This window comes from Oreochromis aureus, linkage group 7 (genome assembly GCF_013358895.1).
Source record: "Oreochromis aureus strain Israel breed Guangdong linkage group 7, ZZ_aureus, whole genome shotgun sequence".
Lineage (NCBI taxonomy): Eukaryota > Metazoa > Chordata > Actinopteri > Cichliformes > Cichlidae > Oreochromis > Oreochromis aureus.
The window spans coordinates 2,826,263-2,845,289 of NC_052948.1; the positions used below are offsets into that span (position 1 = coordinate 2,826,263).

The following is a 19,027-nucleotide window of genomic DNA, read 5'->3' on the forward strand; positions in this document are numbered from 1 at the left end:
GGGGTCTATGAGCAGTATTTTCTGTGCAGAAATGTTGACAATCTAAAGAAAAAGTTAATAAATTAAAAATTACAATAGTTTTGCCACTGAAAACCTATTTAAGAATAACACTTTGAGCAAGAAACTGCTTCACAACAAATTACGCAAATTAATAACTAAATGAACACATACCACAAGAATCCAGTGTGTACCAAAGTTCACAGGGCACAGCCACATGTCTTCAACTGGGAACTTCATCTGTGGGATTGGAAGTGCAGAGTAATTTCGATTTACTTAGGTACCATGCGTCTCAGGGTGTTTTCAAATATAGTCTTGTTTAAAGGAACCGAACTCTGTCCTCAGAAATAGAAATGACTCAACTTTTGGACCACTTCTGAACTTTCAACTTACCTTGGTGAGGCATCTGAACTGCCCAGAAAACAACGAGCTTGCAACTACTGAACAGAGCAGGTGTACAGCATTCTGTATAAGTATACAAAAATGTTACAGAACAGTAAATACATTTTTTTGTATTTCAAAATAACTGGGCAAAGGACATTTCTTACTTACCTTTCGTCTCTCAATAACACGGTGCAGGTATGCATCAATGACCTGTTTTGAAAAATCAGAGTTTATACACCAGCAGCAACAATTTTTGAAGTAACTGCTTGAGTGCTGTACACACAAAAACTTGGAAAGAAATATAATTGCTGATAAAGGTTCTTTCTGCATATACTGGAACTGGGTATTATGATGTCACAGATGTCACAACATCTGTGTTGTGGTTGATAACAATCTTTTCTATGGAAGTGAATGGGTGAAACCTTATCAGAGTTTTGCTATATAAACCCCCACCTACCCGCACAGTTTAAACTATTAATGGTCTCTGCACTGCAAATGCTTCAGAAGGAGCAGCACTTCAAAATCAGAGTCAGTAATGATAAGTTATCTTACCTCATCAGAAAGCCACCGTGACCCCTGCAGTGTTCGAAAAGAGGAATCAAATAACTTGTATGGTCCAACAACTGATTCCAAGCGCCCAGTATCCTTTGCAGCCCATAGCCTCTTTACTGAAAGAAAAATATGATAAGTTAGCTCAGGCATGCATGAGATTTTTAGTGGAAAAGCCGGGTAAAGGCCAACGGGCCACAACAGGAAAAAAGTCAACACAATAAACATGCATTTTCACGCAGAGAAATAGGAAAGGTGCAGCGGGTGGGCAAAAGAGAAAATTACTGACAGGCAGATCCATTTCCAGACTTCCACAAGCTCAGTGCATGTTGCATGTTTCTTTACATCCAATATGAGTTGAAGACTGCAAAATGCAAAAAGATACAAACATAAAGAAGTAACTAGTCACTTACTTTATCTTTTAAATGTATCTTGCATATATAAGTTAAGCAGAGAAGATTAAAGCTGCAGCCAATATCAATATGCACAATTTCCAATTAAGATTACATTTAATTTATGCATTATCATAGTTGTTGCATAAATAAAATTCCTTAATAACACTTACTGGGACTTCGACAGGAACTTCAGAAGGATACGTAGCTTCTCTCCCATACATTAAACGGAATGGTGTGTATTTGGTTGTGGTGTGGACCTTGGACCTCAAAGAAAACAGTGTAGCATCCAGATACACATCCCAGTCATTCTGTTGACTGTTGACTAATTTTCTCAGGGCTCTACATGTGGACATAAAAAAACCACAATAGTGACAGTGTCTTAAAAGCAAATGAAATCTTACATACAAATAAAACATACCTTTTTATGTTGTCATTTGTCTTTTCGTCGAGGCCATTTGTCTGAAGGTGATACGCTGCTGTGACACTTCTATCTATTTTCATTAAGCTGCAAAGTCTTGAGTTGAGCTTCAAAGAAAAAAGAAAATTGTTTTTTAAAAACAATCACACAAAACCTTTGGCCTGGCAGCTACTTGGCACACTGTGGCCAAGTATTTACCTAAAGAGGTATGGAAAAGTAAACCTAACACTTACCTCGTTAACAAATTCTCTTCCTTGGTCGGATAAAATTCGTTTTGGGCAGCCATGTCTTTATTCAACATAACAATGGCGAGTGGTGTCCAGTAACTGCAGGAGGACTAAAATAAATTTTAAAAGCACCAAATAAACACTTGGAATATGACTTCGATTGAGCACAACTGATGAGCTACCTCAGCAGCACTTTTGCTTTTTAATGGAAAAGCCTCAACCCATTTTGAAAAATAGTCTGTTGCAGTCATAATGTACTGGAAGCCACTAGACGTTTTTGGAAGAGGTCCAGTTAGATCTATTCCGATTAGCTCCCAGACATGTGACACCTGTCAGTGATAAAAGAATCACATTAATATATAATGTACATGATAACATTACTATTTTCTACTAAAATGCTACTGATATTTACCTTTATACACTGCAGTGGTTGCACAGCAGCCAATGGTTTTCCCATTTTTTGACACTGGTCACAAGCCAGGACCTTAAACATATTGAATGATCTTTATATTATCCAACAATCGCAATTAATTAAACAACAAAATTGCTAATGTTCTATAAAAATACTTGATCAAGTGGCGATACAGTGTTAATTACTGTACATCAATCTGGTACGGGTCTTCAGGATAACTATGCATTCTATTGGTGCACTATTAACATACTATATATGAATGACAACTTTAAAAATACATACCCAATTAACAATGTCAACCGACATTCCATACCAGTAAAATCTGGAACACATTGCAGTTCGAGTCTTGAGTACACCAGTGTGTCCACCAATGGGACTTGAATGAAACTCTTGAAATAGTCCCATGGCTTCTTCTTTTTTTTATCACTCTCCTGTTTCCAAACAAGAGCACTCCGCCTATATTTAAAAATGTAAAATAATTATAACATGTATTTAACCAATAATTACATTTAGTTATTTACATTACAATACTGACCCTTCAGCCTGAATTTTGCGGCGTATCTCCTAAGGGTTTGCCTCTGGGACTTATCGTATTCAGATGGGTAGGACCCAACAGACAGAAACATGAGCAGTTCCTCGTATTTGTTCTCCATAACTAAGGAGAAAATCGGACAATTTCAACATGGCTTCGGAATCCATACAGTAAATAAAACGACTACACAACGTTATCACACAATTAACAAGTATGTGGTGCAAAAGTACTTTCTTCGACATAACAACGGAGCGTTTATTCAACATAACAATGGCGAGTGGTGTCCAGTAACTGCAGGAGGACTAAAATAAATTTTAAAAGCACCAAATAAACACTTGGAATATGACTTCGATTGAGCAGCTTAAGGTAAACAATTATCATCTGTAATAAAGAAGTAAAACTTTTAATACAAACCTTTTTTCGAAGCAACGAGATCGGCACAAAAGCAACGAGATCGGCACAAGATCGGGGTAGGATGAAATAATAGGCGTGTACTATTTAAACCGGAAATATGGCCGTTTTGAATTGTGCGCATGCGCAGTAACAACAAGTAGGACAGCTTGATAGGTAGGACGTTTTGTCAGAACACCGGGACTCCCTCTGTGACCAGGTTAGCGACGTGAGCTCATCCATCTTATTGGGCAAAGATCGTACATTTCCAATAATTACAGAAGGAAGAGATGGTCGATAACGTCTCCTTCTCGGGCGACGGCGCTCCTTCCCAGCACGACACCCCCGTCTTTTCCTCCTCAGCTCGCTGGGAATGTCGGGTCTGTCCGCCGGCATCACCGCTGTGGGACGCAGCGCTAACAGCTGATCCTTACTGTAAACAGAGGATCCCTGCTCTGGATCCCCAGACACGGGTGAAAAAAGTATTAAAAAACTAAGAAAAACGACCAGAACTAGCACAAAACGGTAGAACATGGTTGCAGAGACTAATTACTAATACGTTAGTTATAAAAAATTACGAGAAGAAAAAGATAAGAAAGAAAGAAACTGAGAATGAGCAGAGGTGCTGTAACAGGCTGCCGCACACGGGGGAAGCCGGAAGTTTAAAAACTAATAATGGTAAAAATGATCTAATTATTCATAAATTATTTACAAGCAGTGTTATAATGAAAGGCATACTGAAGAAAGATGAATGAGGTTGTTAGCTTGTCATTTTGAATCATCATGAGTTATCGCATCATGAATGCGATGTGTGTACAAATGACAGACAAGTCTGTCTGTTGCAACATATTTGTGTTCTGCCTTTGTTGCTGTGGGTGTGCACAATACACATTACAGAATGGAGGGGGGCACCTAGAGTACATTTATGCAGTGACACACAAACCTTTTGTGCCCTACCCTAATGAGTAAACACCCTAAATATGGTATGGTATTTAAACATTTAGGGTGTGAAGTGAGGTGAGTGAAGAAGAAATGCTCAGTGCATCATGGGAAGTGCTTAGCAGTATAACTAAGGGATGGTTAAGGCTCACCTGATGTAGCTGCAACTGTAAGCATTATCAAAAAGCAACGTTTTGAAAGTAGAAAGTTTCAATTTTATTTAAAAAAATTCTAATCACAAGTAAGCTAGGAGTCTGACAAAATTTTAGGATAATATGATATTTATATATCATAATATGATAGAGCTTGATTATTCAAGGATTTGTAGTCGAGCCTAGAAGAATTGTGGAAGATTGTGGAAATGAAGGAAACCTGTCCCACGTATATGCTTCGTGTGTATGTGAGTCATTCCACGAAAATGGCACAATTTGAGTCCCTCTCACCTCTTATGGTGTATTTCATCTATTGGGTCACCAAACTTTCAATTTAAACAGCTTTACATATATATTAAAATGTACCCTTTAATACAGTGTAAAAAATTGAACTAATTTTTATCTTTTATGGTAAATAATACAGTTTTTTCATTTGACACCACCTGTTTTGTCATGTCCCTCATGGCCTTGATGAAAGTTTACTTTGAAAATACCAAATAAAACTTTTTAAAAAGTCAATAAATTTTGATATCAACCTAAACATCTATTTGTGCTCTTTTGTTGTTAATATTTCTTTTTTTCAAATTTAATTGTTAATTATTCATTAAAATCACAATTATTCCTGTACCTGACTAACCCCTCAACCCCGTTACACAAATGATCCCACCCCCATAAATACAATGGTGTGATCCAGAATTCCATATACATCAGGAAGTGACATCACTGAAGTCTTTTGGACAACAGGACCACAGAGACAGGCAAGTTGCTCCCATCTTTTCCTTTATTTTAGTCATTTATCTTGTGATATTGTGGTCGTCAACCTCAATGACTCAACACCGTAACATGAAAAAAAGATAGAAAACTATTACTTATGAAAAAGTTTTTTGTTAGTTCATGAATATATGGTGATTTTGAATTTCATGGATGCCATGTGCTCTCTGTCTGGTATTCACTACATTAAGCAGCGGCCAGTTTGTGCAAAAATCTCAACCCCGTCACACTCAACCCTGTTATGTTTTTGATTGTATGGGGTTGTGAGATTGTGATGGGGTTGAGATTTTAATACTTTGGTTGTTAAGTTATCCAATTATTTAAATTAATTATTATTATATTTAGTCAACATTCTTATACTGCATGCATGCTGAATGTGATTTATGTTCCATGTTAAGGATGCAAGTAAGATGGCACCAACAACAGCAGCAGAAAGGCAAAGGAAGTATCGTGAACGCCTTAAAGCTGATCCTGAAAGAAGGGAGAGATATCTGCAGACTGAGCGTGAGAGATGGAGAAAGAATGTAGAGGCAGGGAAGAAGAAAGCAATTAATGAACTGAGTAAAAGAGAACAGCGTAAGAAAAGAAAAATGTGGAGAGCAGCTTACCATAGGAGCAAGGAGAGGAAAGAAGTGCTCAAGAACTTGAGCACTCCTCCACAGAGTCCCGATCAGGGAGATCACCCAGAGCAGCCTTCACAGCCAAGATCTTCAAGGTTAGGGCAATGGGTAGTTAACAGTGTTATAGTGAAAATGTCATTTTATGTCACTTTCACAATGTCATTTTAGAAACAGGGAGGGCAGGAGGAAAAATGCATAATTTTCCAAACCCAAATCAACTTTTATTGCTTTATTTTATAGGCAACGTCTGGTGGCTCGGAAAAAGTACAGAACAGAAAAAAATAAGCTCAAGAGGCAAATAGCGGAACTCCAGGAAAAACTTGAAAAGAAAGAAAAAGCAAAGAAAAATACAAAAAAGGTGCCAACGTTCAAAGAAATTTTCGGATTCCCCACAGTCGAAAATAACACGACTCACTTCACATTGCCCCGTTAACCCCCAAATAAAAAAAACCTTACTTTTCCATGAATCACTCATTGAAGATATTAGGAATAAATACAAAAAAGCCACCAAGGACAGAGAAAGGCAGCTGATTGCCAAAGTCGCGACAGGAGAATTATAAAAAATACAGGTTGCAAAAGTTTGCAAGTGACTCCCTCGGATTTTCAAACAAGAATTTTAGACATCATGACAGTCTTCATTTTGAAAGAAAGAGGACCAGCAGGTTCACTGAAGACTTCAAAAAAAGAATCAAGGCATTCTATCTCATGGATGATGTGAGTAGAATGACCACAGGAACCAAACAAACACTCACAAAGAACAAATTAAAAATGCAGAAGAGGTTCCTGATGGACACAATGGAAAATATCCACAGAAGATTTTTGGCAGAAAACCCAGACCAGATGATATCCTATTCCCTTTTCTGTCATCTTCGCCCTTTTGGGTTGTGAATCCAACACTCTCTGAACGTGACACATGCATGTGTAAGTTGCATGAAAATCTCAGCTTTCTGGCAGTGAAGCTCCGTCATTTGAAACTCATTGAGACTGCCAACATTGAAGAGTTGATAGAAGGTTTGCTGCAACTCATCCAGCAAGAGTTGCATGTATGGAGAGTGTGTCCATTGCAAGGACAAAACCGTCCACATCACAAGTGCATACAACAGCACCGCAACCACATCATTTACCCAGTGGGTAACAGAGGAGAAGGAGATAGACAAAAAGGGAGAAAAGGCAACTGTCAAGGTGACAGTCAAAAAACCTGTGGAGGGCACACAAGAGGACCTCATTGAGCTCTTCCAGAGCTTTGTAAAGAAATTTAAAATGCATCACTTTAATATCAAGCAGCAGTATGCCTTCTGCCGTGAGCTGAAGAACAACATGTCAGGGGAGGAGGCTTTGATACATGTTGACTTCTCAGAAAACTACAGTTGTAAATACAGTTCTCAAGTTCAGGCGGTCCACTTTGGGGCTTCACATCAGCAAGCCACCCTTCATACTGGTGTGTTGTATGTTGGTGGACTCTCAGAGCCTGTGTGCTTTAGCACCATCTCCCCCAGTAGACATAAAGGCCCTCCAGCAATATGGCAGCACCTAAATCCTGTGTTAGATTACCTTCAAGGCCAACATCCAGAAGTGTCTGTGCTGCACTTTTTAAGCGACGGACCCTGTACATAATACAAACAACGAGGAAACTTCTACCTTTTCACTACAGAACTGGACAGAAGAGGATTCAAGGCTGGTTCTTGGAAGTTTTCGAGGCTAGTCATGGAAAAGGAGCACCAGATGGTGTCGGGGAGCCTTAAAAAGAGCAGCTGACATGATGGTAGCAAAGGGACATGACATCCCAGATGCAGAAGAGTTATTCAGGGCCTTGTCTGAAACAAACACAAGTGTGAAACTGTTCTTTGTGAAACGTGAAGATGTTGAGGAAGCTATGGAGAAAATGCCGAAGCAGATACCAGCTGTTCCTGGAACCATGAGAATTCACCAGGTCGTTACTGTAGCTCCAAGAGAACTGATGGTTCGTGATGTAAGCTGCATGTGCACAACACGGAAGCAGTTTAAACTGCAAGTGCTTCAACACCCAGTGTTTCACTTTTGGCCAGACGAAATCTGTATCACAGACAGGCAGTGGGGGAAATCCAGAAAAAGAAATCCAGTGGGAAAGTCCAGAGCTGATTGGTAAATGGTGTATTCTCAGATATGATGATGATTTGTATCCAGGCATCATTCTAAACATACAAACAACACAAGTCCAGGTCAAATGCATGCATCGTGTTGGGTCAAACCGATTCTTCTGGCCGCATCAGGATGATATCCTCTGGTACCTGTTTGATGATGTCCTTGAACTCATTCCACCCCCACAGGCTGTGACAAGGCGCCATGTGGAAGTCTTGAAAGAGGTGTGGAACCGACTCACAAGATGAATTCATGAAACAACCAGCAGATTCATGCATATATACAGACACACAAACCTATGCAAGCACACACATGCAAAAACACTCTGACACAGACACAGGCACTGATACAGACAGACACATTGAAATCGTTAACTGATTATTATTGTTATTACTTCAACCAGTTCATCAAGTTCAATTGTACGTTATCGGAGCAAGGATGAGGTGACTTTTAGCACACCTCATGAGGCTCTCTTATGCATAGACACACACACACACACACACACTCTCACATACACAAACACACACACACACGCATTATGTTACATTTGAGCAATTCACTTTACAATGTTTGTTAGTTGTTAATATGCTGTTGTGGTTGTTTTTACTTGAGATTAATAAAACTTAATTCTACTGCAATTTGTATCTGGTGTCCTTCCTGTGGTTACATGGTGAGATATAATGCTAATGGAAAGCCCTATACATTGAATTTAAGAGTAAACAACTGTTTATATGTAAAGCTGTATTTGTCTCTTCAACCCTGTTACCATCTTCAACCCTGTTATGCTAGTCTCAACCCCGTCACACCTACATTTTTATAGATAATTTTCTTAAAATGTTGAAAAAAATAATTTAATCTTTGCTGATTTCTGTCTAAAATATTGAGCGCTATCATATGATCATTGATTTAGATTATAATTCTTAGTTAAACTAAATTTTTGATGAAAAATGACAAGATTGCTTTCACTCATTAATACATTTCAGGATTTAAGAGAGTAAAAATGTGTGATTTTATGTCATTTTTCTATGTAAAATTATTGAATTAGTATGGGTGACATCTAACTAATGCAAACATATTGATTTCTTTAGAAATACATTTTATGATAATATTCAGAGAGCCTCCAAAGTGTCCATAACAGGGTTGAAGAATTACAGTCACTACATCTTAAAAATATGATCAATAATAAAAAAAAACTAATGCCTGAGATGGGAAAATGCATTTTTCTGATAGTTAAATATATCCTTAATGATGTGGGATATACATATAAATAATACATTTTGGTAAAAAATGTGAAAACATCCAAGTCCAATTTTAACCATTCTCGTGGAATGACTCATGTTGTGTTGATGTACTAGTTGTCAAAACTTGTGTGAATTGTTATAAATGACAATTTACTCAGTTGGCCTGATATCGTCAAATACCTAGTATAGCCTAAAAGCTGCTGTGAATTCCCCCCTCAGCATTGTACCAAGGAGCTTTTTCAAGATAATCGATAAGAAAATCCTTTAATGTGCTCCCATTTTCTAGTTTCACACAACAGACATGAAGTACCCGGGACTCCTGGGTCTGGAGGATCTCGGCATCACTGCTTCCAGTGTAGAGCAAAAGGCTATTGAGATTTTGTGTCCCCTCTGCTGCTTCTGTTACCTGGAAGCAGAACTGGATGAGACGAAGCCGGCCAAGACATTAAGGCAGCCGATGAGAAATCTCCTTTCAATGCTTTGTCTTTAACTCTATTCTGTACACAAATAAAGAATTATCCCCTAATGTGTTTCATGTGTAGATTTCTTGGTGAATATTATCATTAAACACAGCATTCCCTGTCTGACATGACGTTGCATTACCGTGCTCATGTTTTGGTTGTTGTATTTAATCAGTTTATTTCTGTCTTATATGGCCAGCTTTTCGAGGATACGAATACGTGTAAATTCTGGTTTAAATTAATATTCTCTGATTTATTGTTATTCATGGTTTTAGTTCTCTTTATAGTTTTCTGCTTATGTTATGTTTATAGTTTCTAGCCTTTAGGTTTCTGTCTCTGTGCCAATCTGTGTCTTATTGTGTCTCATGTTTCCTGTTTTATTTTAACAGTCTTGCATCCTGTGTGTTCAGATTTCCTTGTTCCCATCTCGTTATGTTTTATCTCTCCCGGTTGTGTTCCCCATGTGTTTCGAGCTTGTTACCCCTCTGTGTATATAGCCCTCTGTCTTCCTTTGACTGTTGCTGGTTTGTCTGCTCATCGCCTTTTGTGTTTTCAAGTCTCATGTTTTTCATGTTCCAGGTTTCTGGTCTTTATGTTTTATGTACTTGTGTTTAGTTGCTACCCAGTTTTGGTTTTGTTAGTTTAGTCTTTGTCTCCCTTTGCTTTTAGTTTATGTTTTGTTCAGCGACAAATATGATTGTTGGGTTTTTCTCTGTATTTATTATTATAGGGTATACTGTACAATATAAAGCACCTTGAGGCGACTTTTGTTGTGATTTGACGCTATATAAATAAAATAAAATTGAATTGAATTGAATTGAAATAAAGGCTCACTTTCAGTTTCAGTTCCATTCCATCTCCAGAGTCTGCATTTGGGTCCACTCTCTCTCCACTCCACATGATCTGCCTGTGCAGACCTTGACAGATATTCACCCATTTTTCATTTTCATAGACATTGCTTTACCGTGCTCATGTTTTGGTTGTTATATTAAATACAACCTTTGTTGTATTTAATACAACAACTGTGCATGGAGCTGCACGGCACTAACGTGTTAAAGAGCTAAGCGAGCTAGACAAGCTAGACGAGCTAACCGAGCTAACGCTTTGATGCCGTGCAGCCCCACGCACGCAGCGATCTGCGCTAACTCGCTAACGGAGATTTACCTCGTTAATGTGGTTATGGCGTTAACGTCATTTGAACAAGATTAATGCTGACAGCACTAGTATTAAACTATAAAAAGTATGACCATGATTAAGGTGGAGTGTTTTAGCGACAGTACTTACACCTGACAAGATTTATTATCAATCCAGATAACAGGGGACTAAAAGCAGTGGATCTCAATATAAATGCAACTAAGAAATTGAGCAGTACTCACAGCCAACGCAACAAAAACAGGTAAATTTTATGTTTCAAGAGGAAAAACTACAACACTAATAGGGAAGAAATAGATAGAACAAAGTTTGTAAATGCGATAACTCGAGAACAAACTTCAAAAATGCATCTACTGAAAGTCTTGAAGGAGTTGGAATCTCAGTGACCTCAGTCTTAAGATCAAGGTGAGAGGTTGAGTTTTCTAAAAATCTTCTGAATGTATCTTGATGCATGCTCAATCATCCAGGTAAGTAAATCCCAACTGTTCATCTGACGTCATCTTTTCAGTGGGAGAAACGTTTCGTCACTGATCCAAGTGACGCACATTTCCCCAACCATATAAACAGTACCTTTGCATAATGACTGGAACTAGCCCACTGAATGAACAATGGGCTGTGAGGTCAGATCCTTGATCATTTCAGTTCCTTGATTCTGAATTTGATAACTTCAGAATAAGGTGACATAGGATTTTCAATCATATAAATAAATTATACTTACATACTAACTACTTACAGATCTCTCACTTTCCAGAGCGTTTTCAATCAAATTACTTAGAGCTTTTTTCAAATAATGCATGAAAGTGTACGGCCAGTGACACACTAACAGCACTCAAACTGGCTGGTGCCTTTTGCTCCATATTAACATAACATTAACATTTCATCAAAATAACTACTGCTCACTAGACATATATCCAAATCTATACAGGCTGGCTTTAGAATACTTGTGCACACCTGCCTCCTCATGTGAAAGGGTTTAAGGGGTTTTTGCCAAAGCTACACAGGTTATTTCCATAAAGAGAAACTGCCTGAAAAAAAAAATATTTCTTAATAAAGAATGAAAAGTCAGCACAACATTCATACACAGAATCACAGCCCCATCTTTTGAAAACACTGCAACAGTTTTTAACATAAGAATCTCATGTCCTATTAGATTTATTCAAGCACTGACTGAAATCATACTGACAAGTTATTTTGGCACTGTTAGACTTCTATTACATAACTACACATTAATCAGAAACAGATTAGATGAATGAATGACACACAAAAAAAAATCAGATTGCTGTGCTTTTATTTATTTTCCTGGCATAGACTATTTCAATGCCGACACTGTTGCGAGGGAGTCAAGTGGCCGTCACAAACTGTTAAATGACAATAAAGCTTTTGACCAGCAGGGGGAGTTTGTTCAAATAGTCACTGTAAACAAACAGCTTGAGGTTTAAAGTCTGTTCAGAAGGACACAGATGGTTGAAATGGCACAAAACTTGGAAGACTACTCTAACAGAGTCCGAGGATATAAATATGGACCTTGTTAAGGGAAAAACCCCAAATGGCAAACTGCAAATATAAACAGAAACACAATGAGACAGCGTAATGAATCACATGTACACGGGTGAAGTCTCAAGTGACAGTCACACAGTGTACCTCTTTATTCGTGCATTTATAGTCACTGGTGCCCACACAACAGGGCGGCGTATTTTCGCTCTTCTCAGAAAAATGACTATACAACAGTATGTGGCTATCTTACTGGAACATTCCGTTCCTCTTTTTATCAGAACATGTTACACAGGCGTGTGTATTGTGAGATTCAGAAGAAGGACGCGGCCCCTCTTCTTGTTAGAGAGCGCAGATAAAAGTGTCCAGCTCTCCTCTTCCTGCTTGTTCAGCTATTATCGCTGTGAGAAAGAATTAATAAAACAGTCTTGTAGTGGACAACTGTCTAAGTCATCAAAAGGTCAACATACAGTATTCTATCATATGCAAACTTATATCATTAAAAGCTTATACTGACTACCAGTACAATTTTCTATTGACAGACCTGAACACAAGAATAGATATCCATTAAAGTTTATTTCTATATGGACAATAAGGAGTGTAAATTGATCCCACAGCCTCAGTATGTAAAGCCTATATTATAAACTACTTCATCAGAATCAGAATCAGAAGACTTTATTTATCCCCAAGGGGCAATGAACAATATGTATAAAATTATAATGAAAATTACCTTACACTACCAGTTACATGCATAAATGGAGGAATGTCTTTCTTCAGCTTTTTTTGTACCTGGCAAACCATCTCTCCCATTTTTGCAGTAGAGATGCTTCCTGTTGGTGGTTGGCTTTTTTATCCCTAAATTTTTCATTCTATTTAAAATGTTCACTATATAAATCTATATCATATTTTTTCATATTTGATTATTTTAGCCAAAATAACATCTTGTTGGGGGGAAAAGGCTTTTCAAGGTAACACTGCCACGTTAAGATAAGAGATAAGAGGATAAACATTTATTAGTCCCACACATGGGAAATTTGTTGGGTCACAGCAGAAAGTGGACAGTGCAAAGTTACAAGTAGCAAGAATGAAGAAAAACAATGGAATGGAATAAGATAAAAAGAATAATATACTATAAAATATAATAAATATATATAAAATAGAATAAAATATTATGTTTTGTCAGAAAAATTACACTTAGTGGTATTGCATGTGTGTGGATGTGCGTCTGCAAAGTCGTTGTTGTGGAGTCTGACAGCAGATGGAAGGAAAGACCTGCAGAATTTCTCCGGCCCACATTGTGGGTATTGCAGCCTGCCACTGAAGGAGCTGCTCAGTGCTGTCAGAGTCTCCTGCATGCAGTGGGAGATGTTGTCCAACAGGGATGACAGCTTAGCTACACTGTAAAATGTAATTCTAGATGTTTGTTATTTCAACATATTATTCTATATCAGTTTGACGATAGATGACTGAAGTTGTTGTTATAACATAGAATTACAAGTTAAAAACGTCCCAATTACACCAAAAAAAAGCTAACTTGAAAACTCATGTCCAGCTAAATCAGCAACTTATGTGAACTTGACAATGTGGGTAAGTTGAGCACAGCAGGATTCAAAACTGCCTCACGTGACTGCTACCGAGGTGCATCATGGGGAATTGGCGGTTAATGACATGCTCACTTTACTTGGACGTTTTCTAATCGTCTTCTTTGGAATATGCTTTCAAGGTGAGTAACATTGGTTATAACTATAAGGAAAGAGAGCTACAAAAGCTGGAACATGTTTTGAATTTATGGCATGATGTGTGTGTTTTCTCTTTTACCGAAATGTTTGCTTTAGCTAATGTAACTTTAGCCAACAAGGTCCAGCTTGTGTGTCATGACCAAACTTGACCTAATAAACTGACACATGGCCTTTTTATGGGTTTAATGTGGCACTGACCAAATCACAAGTATTGTGCCGCTAGCTTTAAGGTTGTGCACTCAACCACTGTTGCGATATTAGCAAGCTAACTCAGCTAATTAATAAAGCTTATTTCATATTGTCTCTGTGCTTGTAAATTTCTTTCAAGTTCACAGGCTGTTGTATTTTGGTGGAAGTTCATTTTGGCAATATTTCCAATAACTGGCTGGGTTCAAAAAGAACTTTTGGCAGGACTCGATGCTTGTTGTCATCTGTTTACTCCTATGTAATCACTTAAGTTGTTATTAACTGCTGCATGCTAAGCTGCAAGAGTGCACTGAGGACTGAGACAAAATATGGTCTACAAACCAGCATTATATTAGTTTTTATCAGATAGTCCTCCAGTGTGTTTATTTTTTGCTTTAATTCTATTGTGCAGTTATTTGTTATCCTGAAATGCTTTATGCTTAACAACAGCTCACTATTTTGACTTATTTTCGAACTCTTGTGATCAGTATGACTAGATTGTGTGAGTTTCCATACTAAAAGAGCTGTAGTGATAAAATAATTGGCATCAGAGACACTGATTTTGGCATGGTATACTGCAGAAGGTTTTTTTTTTTTTTTTTGCATAATTTACCTTTTAATTAAACTGCATTCTCTGTATTGTAACAAAACTAACATTGTTTATATGTCAGAAAATTAGCAAACATGAATAAATGGCGAAAACAATATAATTATAACATATATTTTCATTTTACTTATTTTAGGTCTGTGAAGCCAAACTTGATGCTGGGGATTTATTTTTGTCAGTGGAGTCAAATGGTAAGTTACAATTTGTGCATTTTGTCATACTGGAAACACCACAGATTATATTGTAACTTAATAGCTCTGTAGAACAAATGATATAAAGATTGTAGTGTCAGGGTACTTCTTAAGAAGTAATATGGCACTATTGATGATCACATGCAGGTGGCATAAACTAAGTAAATTGCTGTCCACTACATATACACAGAATGTGCACAGTATTTCAGATCTAAAAAGGGAGTATGTAATGGACTTGCTGGCTTTAATGTAAAAAGCCTGTTGTGTAACTTTAATGAGGCAGTTGGACTAAAACAGTATTGCTCATCAAGGTAAACATCTGAGGAATAAGGAAATTGTTACTTGTCCTTTTACTCAGTGTTCTTTTAATCGCATGCGTTTACTAAAGTTTTACATCACATAAGTCATTTTCACAATCATTCTACTTTAAAAGATTTCGAGACAGAGCTTATTGTTCTCTGAACTTCCTTGTTTGCTGAAGCGGCAGGTAAAGTGCATCTTTTGTTTGTTTGCTTTTGTGTGTTTGTGTTTTCTCTAATGGGCCTCAGATGACGGTTTGCTTAAATTCGGGTCTCAAAGAATCTTTTTTTTTATTCTGCCTGTACTCTCCACCCTCTTCTTCTATTGCTCAGGTTGAAGCAGAATTTGCCCGTCTTACATCTGTTGACCTGAAAGGGTTCCTTTTGCTGTGCTTGACCATTATGGAGAGGTTCGTGGAGCTGTACAAAATCAAGAGCGGCATAGGAGGGCTAACCAGGCTCATAAGATGCTTCGGTGATGATGTAAGTGTTCAACTGCGAAATCTAATCCTTTGTTTAAGTTTTAGGTTATCCAGTTCAACTGATGAACTCATTGAAAGAAAGCTGATAAGTAAAGTCTGTCATCATATTTCACAACTGGACATTTAGTGTGGTAACTTTTACAGAATCTGTGTATATTGGTGGTAGGTTGGATATCATATTCTACTTGAATGTCCTGATAAGCCTGATTCAAAATCTCCAATGATAATCATATATTGATGGAATTATGTATCAAAAAGCTGTGAATTTGGAGCTGTCTACATGCTTTATAAACACTGTTTAAAAAAATGTTTTGGTTTTGTTTTTGACTTCTTTGACCAGAGCCCTACACAAAGGAAGAGGACAGAGGACCTCATTTTCTAAAGGAAGATCCCTCACACACTTTCAAGACTGTGAAGGTTAGCATTGTTTCTTTTAGTAAATTTAATAATGACAGCACCACAGTGGATTTTAAATGAAACATGTGGCATCTATGAAACAATAGATGCCACATGATAACATGTACTTTTTCCTCACCAAATGTATTATTACAAGATCTTTGACACTGGAGTTGGTCTGGGTTTCAGAGAAACTAACTGGCAAGCTAGCATTGATATTATTAGTGTCTTGTGTTTATTCATGTTTTCACCAGGGTCTTTGACATTTCGCTGCTGTACTGTTCACTTCAGCTTTACGTTTGATTTCTCACATTGTATATTGTAATGGCAGAGATATTAGGATATTTAAGGGGCTGCAGTGGCTGCTACAGCTGTGGGGGCAATACTTTGGTGAAATGTCCTGGACCCTGGAAAAGAGACTGTGTAGACTGGGTAAGCAATTAAAGGTTACTGGCCCAGAGTCATTGGGCAGCTGGGTAAAGGTGGATGTTGATATTCAGTGCCAATTATGCAGCCTGTTCAGCCATGTCTATATGCTCTTTTTCATGCTGTTAATATAGGGGAAAAATAAACTTTAATCACTAAACTGATTAAAGAAGCATTGTCTATGGAGCCACAATCTGATCCTGTAGTGTAGCTGCAGTTTGCACATTTCATGTATTCTCAGCCAGATTTGGTTTAGAGCACAGCCAATATTTAGCATAAGTAGATTTAAATTCACACACTGGTGATGGCAAGCTACATTGTAGCCACAGCCGCCCTGGGCGCACTGACAGAGGCGAGGGTGCGGACACTGGCACCACCGGGCCCTCTGACCACCACCAGTAGGCAACGGGTGAAGTGTCTTGCCCAAGGACACAACGACTGAAACTGTCGGAGCCGGGGCTCGAACCGACAACCTTCCAATTATAAGACGAACTGTCAACTCTTGAGTCACGATTCAGTCATCCACCCATGTGTGTGAATGACTGAATGTGTAAAGCACTTTGGAGTCCTTAGGGGACTAGTAAAGCGCTATACAAATACAGGCCATTTACCATTTAAATTGAAAATTTTGTTTGAATTCTGCAATTGAAGACATGCTCAGTTATTTATGAACATGATCTTTGTTTAAAGCAAGAAATGGATTTGTAACATGGGGTGCATATCTCATTCTGAAAAACTTTAACAGCTAATAAGTGTTACCCAAAGCCAATCACCATCATCCAAAGCATCAGTATGGCTCTTCTTTGGAAAGACATGAATTCTTAAGCACAAGGGATATTGTGTAATTGTAATTGTGTATTTTTTTTTTTTTTTTTTTTTTGTCTTTGAACCCTTTTATAGCCGACAGGTACTGAAGACACGTTTTCTAAGAGGATGAAAGTTGGCATTGTGATGGTGAAAGAAGAAGACATCATCGATGTGTTGGTTGTCCTTGAGGCGGCAGTAATCCTGTCTAATCTAAGGGATGTCTCAAGTGCCATTTCCATGCTGATGGGCCTTCTTTTTGCCCTCAACATAGACTATCCAAAGGAACTTAAGGACATCTTTGAAGTCATTCAGAACGTCCTAATGAACATTGGTGGAAGGCAGTGCGTCTCACTAGTGCATGGTCTACACTGAAAAAAGAACCAACTTAATTGAATTAGGTGTTACCAATTGAAATAATTCAATTAAGTTGGTTCACCTATTTTCTTTTTACAGTGTAAGAAACAGACTCTTGCAGAAAGCCATGCAGAACTGTAATTGTATGCTCACAGCATACAATTGCCTTAGTGTTAAGGACAGTTTTATTTTACTGTTTGTTTTTTACTCTTGCAAGTTCTCATTCTCACTTTTGTATGTCACTAAATGACTACACTTTACATTCCAGATTAGACAATTACTCATTTGTTCATGGTTTAAGAAACTTATGTGAACAACAATATAATGGTGGACTTTGCAGATGCTTATCTCATGCAAGTCAGTAGTTTTTCCTTTGTTTTGCAATTGAGCAGACTCAAACTGATGTTTCTGAAATATTCATATTATCAAATGTTTCAGAAGCATGCACTCATTTTCAGAGATATTGGTTCTGTGGAATTTGTTGCAATTGTAAACGAAGACAAATACAAGAGTTTGATGTCTTAGTTGTTATAAACTGATCTTTACTGTCACTTATCAAATGTTTTGTACTATTTTAATATTTCAAGTTTTATGCTAACAGGTGTGACTGAGCACAATGAAGTTTAAAAATTTTGCAAATGTAAAGAATAACTTTTCTAAAATAGCAAGTGTCCCGTTGATACATTACATTAATGCAGACTTTATGTTGTTACTTCACAAGAATCACTACTGCTCCTAGAGTATTGGTCAGAATTTAATCTTCACCCAAACTGGGCTCAAGACCAAGTTCAAATTTATTGTTTCACAGGAGCAACCTTTGAGTTTTGATGGATTGTGAGCCTGATGAGCTACGTCACTGATTTTTCTGTTTCTCAGATGACTAAGATGGCACAATAAATGGTGAATGTTGGGTGCTCATTAGTAATTGTCTTGTCATGTTCTTAAAACAAACTTTCTGTATGAAATGATCAGATACACTTTAATGGAATCTGTGGGTTTTATTTTTTTTTCTGTAAACAACAGAAAATTAATTTAAAGGAATGTAGATATTTAAACCTGAGATCTAAGATAAACCTAACAGGTAGTTTTGCTGAAATGGATGTTAGAAAGCTAAAAAACAAAACTTAAGATGTTTAATACACATTTTCTTTACATCCAGTCAATCAACTCTGATAATTAAAATGAAACTGATTTACAAGTTCACTCAGCTACCTTAAGGAGCTCAGGTAATTAATAAACTTAAATCAACTTAGCTAACAGATTATGTTAGTTAAGCTAAAATAGATTCCCA

At 37.5% G+C, this 19,027-nt stretch overlaps 1 long non-coding RNA gene across 1 annotated transcript; it reads right to left on the reverse strand.

The window, feature by feature from the left end:
- Positions 1-2,799: 2,799 nt before the first annotated feature.
- LOC120441048 lies at positions 2,800-3,500 on the reverse strand. Its single transcript, XR_005613744.1, has 3 exons — positions 3,329-3,500; positions 2,918-3,037; positions 2,800-2,838 (listed from the first exon to the last, which is right to left on the reverse strand). It is a non-coding gene; the product is annotated as an uncharacterized LOC120441048 (long non-coding RNA).
- Positions 3,501-19,027: the final 15,527 nt, after the last annotated feature.